Consider the following 4,760-nt stretch of genomic DNA (forward strand, 5'->3'; position numbering starts at 1 on the left):
GCGATACACGGCCCAATGGCCCAACAGACGGTGTCGCAGCACCAAAACAGAATCTGAACGCTGAAGTCGGCCCAATGGCCCAACAGACGGTGTCGCAGCACCAAAACAGAATCTGAACGCTGAATTGTTTCGATGATTCCCGTTGACTCTAGATGAATTTTAAGGTGGAACCAGTTGGGTTGCTTAGATAATCTCTTTATCTTTCCAACCATATCAAGTCCATCGCAATCGGAGTCCGGATACATCTTGGGCGTCCATTTTAGTGCAAACTGGTCCTGGACCCTGAGATGGAGTCGCAGCCGAGTCGGACTTGATCTCCTTCCTGTTGTGGACGCCCTTTCTGCTCCTCCTCAACACATTGGCCTTGAAAGAACACCAGGTTGGGAAGCGTTTGTTACCTACCATAGTAGGTTGCCTGTATGTATTTATAGGAGATGGAATACCATCATCAGATTACAAAGGGGCTGGTGCCAGCAATCAATCAAATCAATCAAAACAGATTATGATTGATTGGATTCTATCTATAATAGATCTGATTGATTGCCTTAGATTATATCTATAACTAAACAGATCCTTTCCTAACTGAACAGATCATGAACAGATCATTTCCTATATTTACACAGGCGCATCACCCTTTCCTTACTTTATAGATACATTCTTAATATTATCTAACATCCCCCTCAATCATAACTTGCATAAGTTAAGATTGTCTCTGAACAGATCCATCTTCTTCTTCGTCAGAGCTTTTGTAAAACCATCTGCTATCTGGTCATTTGTAGAAATCACTCTCACATCCAGGAGCTTCCTTGCCACTCTTTCACGCACAAAATGGAAGTCAATTTCAACATGCTTAACACGACCATGAAAGACTGGATTGGCTGTGAGATAGGTAGCTCCAATATTGTCACACCAGATTCTTATTGTAGGGGGACATGAAATTTTCAGTTCCTTTAGTAGAGACTGAATCCACATCAACTCAGCAGTGGCATTTGCAATAGCTTTGTATTCAGCTTCAGTACTAGATCTTGACACGGTTGGTTGTTTGCGGGCGCTTCAGGATACCAAATTACTGCCCAGAAAAACAGCAAATCCCCTTGTAGAGCGCCTGTCATCAATATCTCCAGTCCAATCTGCATCAGTGAAGGCACTGACCAGCAGAGAAGGTGACTTTGAAATCTTTAACCCATGGTGAAGAGTGTATTGAAGGTACCTTAATATACGCTTGACTGTTGTCCAGTGATCTGTTGTAGGTGAATGCAAATATTGGCACACTTTGTTCGCTGCAAAACTGAGATCCAGACGAGTCAAATTTAGATATTGTAGGGCACCTACTATGCTTCTATACCGTGTTGAATCATCAGGCCCAAGGGGTTCACCATTGTGAAGGCTTAATTTTTCTAAAGTAGAGAGTGGTGTAGTGGTAGGCTTGCAATTTATCATACCAACTCGACTAAGAACATCTGAGGCATACTTTCTCTGCGAGAGGTGAATACCATTATCTACCTTCTGCACTTCTATTCCAAGAAAATAATGTAATGGGCCAAGGTCTTTTAGTGCAAAATCAGTTTTTAGATCCTTGAGCAAAGCTGAGACAACATCCTGAGATGAACTTGCTACAATTATGTCATCGACATATACAAGCAAGAAGATGGTGATACCTTCCTTGATGTAAAAGAAAGAGAGGTGTCTCCTTTGGATGCTTGAAAACCTAGCTGCAATAGTTTGTCACTGAGTCTAGAATACCAAGCTCTAGGTGCCTGCTTCAGACGATAAATGTCCTTGTCAAGCTTGCAAATGTGGTGTGGCTGCAGCTTGTCTTCGTAACCTGGTGGTTGCTTCATATATACATCCTCCTCAAGAATGCCATGAAGAAACGCATTCTGAACATCAAGTTATCGTAGTGACCACCCTTGTGAAACAGCTGAGTGGGAATAACCCGAATAGTGGCCGCCTTCACTACTGGACTGAATGTGTCCTCATAGTCAATCTCGTACCTTTGCTTGAAGCCTTTAGCGACTAATCTAGCCTTGTATCTATCCAGAGTACCATCTTCCTTCTTTTTGACCTTGTACACCCATCTACAATCAATAATATTTTTAATTCCTTCTGGTGGAACCAAGTGCCAAGTCTTGTTCTTAGCCAAGGCCTCAAATTCAGCATCCATTGCATGCTTCCAGTTTTCATCACCCAAGGCCTCCAATAAATTTTGGGGCTCACTAGTGGCAGCCAAATAGCCATACTTGATGCGTTGTATTGTACCATTCTGAAGCCGAGTACGAGGTCTCAGATCTATGTAACCACCTGCAGCTGAAGCACTTTCAGTTCCTTCCATGAGAGACACATGTTCTTCTGATTCTGAAGCACTTTGAAACGATGGTGAAGGAGCTGCAGTAGGTTCTTGTGAAGGAACATCAGAAGAAAAAGGTGTTGTGGCAGTTTCTGGTAATGCAGTTGAAGGTGGAGTTGATATGTTCTTCTCTCTTCTCTGGTACATGGTAGTGATAGGTGGTTTCATATATTGTTTTGTTGCACTCTTGGGCTGAGCCTGCTCCTGTTCATGCACTTGAAGCTACTCAGTACCTATCTCCTGCATTCTGACATCAGAGACCACACTAGGAACAATATCATCAATTGCATTAGCCTCAGTAACATCAGACAAAGTGTGATCAGTTGTATTAAAAATTCCCCTATTGTCAAGGTTGGATGAAGGAAATAAGGTAGAAGGCAGGAGATTAATTTGTGCTCTAAGACGTGCTCCAGCATTTGCATGAAGTTCAACAAAGGGGAAAATGTGCTCATCAAACACAACATCCCTAGAGATGTAGACACGACCAGTAGAGACCTCTAGACACTTGTATCCTTTGTGCATATTGTTGTAGCCTAGAAAGACACATCTTGTAGAGCGGAAAGCCAATTTTCGAGTATTATAGGGCCGCAGGTTTGGCTAGCATGCACAGCCAAAAAATTTAAGAAAAATATAGTCAGGGGACTGTTTGAACAAGTGTTCAAGAGGTGTAGAGTAATCAAGAAGTTTCGTGGGGGTGTGATTAATGAGGTATGCAGCTGTGGCAAAAGCCTCATCCCAGAACTTAAGCGGCATGGATGCTTGAGCAAGGATAGACAACCCAACTTCAACAATATGTCTATGTTTGCGTTCAGCAGGTCCATTTTGCTGATGTGCATGTGGGCAGGACACATAATGAATGATATCGAGTTTAGTAAAGAAAGAATTTAGGCGCTGATACTCGCCTCCCCAGTCTGTTTGCATAGCAATAATTTTGGTGTCAAATAGGCGCTCAACCATGGTTTGGAACTCAGTAAATCTTTGGAACACTTCAGACTTATGTTTCAGCAAATAAATCCAGCTGAATTTGCTAAAATCATCTATAAAACTGACATAGATATTTTTTCGACCAACGGACTCGGGGGCTGGGCCCCATACAGCTGAGAAAACGAGTTGTAAAGGCTTGGTAGAGACACTTGTTGACACTGGATAAGGTAATTGGTGACTCTTGCCTTGTTGACAAGCGTCACAGACAGACAGACTACTTGACTCACTAGAACATATGATCTGATTATTATTGGCTAATTTTCGAATGATCTGCAATGATGGATGACCCAGACAATTGTGCCATAGAGATGGAGAGGACTTGATGGCGCCAAATGCCCCCCGCCAAGAATTGTCTGATGGAAGCGGATAAAGACCATCTCTGCATCTACCTTGAAGAAGAACCTTCCTTGTGTCCAGATCCTTAATCAAAAAATGATTTGGAAAGTATTCAAGTGAGGCATGATTATCAGATGAGAAACGATTAACAAAAACAAGATTTTTTTGTGCTATTGGGACGTGCAAGATATTATTGAGATGCAAGGGTTTAGTAGGGGTATCAATAACAGCATGACCAACATTGCATATGTTCATACCTGCACCACTTGCAGTGTGAATCTGATCTGTCCCCTTGTACTTCTCATGAGTGGTCAGTTTGTCCAGCTGAGATGTGAGATGATACGTTGCAGCTGTATCGGTATACCAATTTGTATCGACACCATAGCTGTGCATTGTTGTTGCAACACTCTTGGAATTTGAGTTGGAATAGTTGTCTTCATCATATTGGTACCAGCACTTGCGGGCAGAATGCCCAGTTCTGTCACAAACCTGATAGGTTATTGTGTTCCCATCAGATATGTGCCCTCCTGGACCACCACGCCCTCCTGGCGCATTGTTGTTGCTGCTGCGACCAGGATTAAACCGGCCATTGCGACCCCAGCCACGCGGGCCAGAACCACCACGACCATGACGGGCAGCAACATTAGTCGATGGCTGGGATCCTCCATACAGCAAAGCCATCCTACTCTCAAAATTGAGGAGTTGCGAGTATGCCTCCCCAACTGAGACGGAATCCTTCTATGCAACAATGGCAGAGACCACATGGTTGTATTCTTCATCTAGTCCCACAGGGATGTAGGAGACTAGTTCTTCTTCATCAATGGGCTTCCGAGCAGATGCCATCTCATCTGCAAGTGCCTTCATTTTTGTAACATACTCAGAAATTGACAAGTTACCTTTCCAAGTCATGGCCAATGCAATCCTCGTGTTGACTGTTCTTGTCGGGACTGCACTGCATAGGTCTGTTCCAGCATGCTCCACACCTCCTAGGGCATGGTGTAGGATGATACCTGACCCATGACTTCTTTGGACATGGAGGTGATGAGGAAGCCAAGGACCTGCTGCTCCAAGGCAGCCCACTGGATGTACTCCG

The 4,760-nt window shown here is 43.6% G+C and overlaps 1 non-coding gene across 1 annotated transcript; it reads right to left on the bottom strand.

Annotated features, from left to right (window-relative positions):
- Nucleotides 1-4,353: 4,353 nt before the first annotated feature.
- LOC111589823 (small nucleolar RNA Z247) lies at nucleotides 4,354-4,492 on the bottom strand. Its single transcript, XR_004851660.1, has one exon. It is a non-coding gene; the product is annotated as a small nucleolar RNA Z247 (small nucleolar RNA).
- Nucleotides 4,493-4,760: the final 268 nt, after the last annotated feature.

This window comes from Zea mays, chromosome 7 (assembly GCF_902167145.1).
Source record: "Zea mays cultivar B73 chromosome 7, Zm-B73-REFERENCE-NAM-5.0, whole genome shotgun sequence".
In the NCBI taxonomy this organism is placed as follows: domain Eukaryota; kingdom Viridiplantae; phylum Streptophyta; class Magnoliopsida; order Poales; family Poaceae; genus Zea; species Zea mays.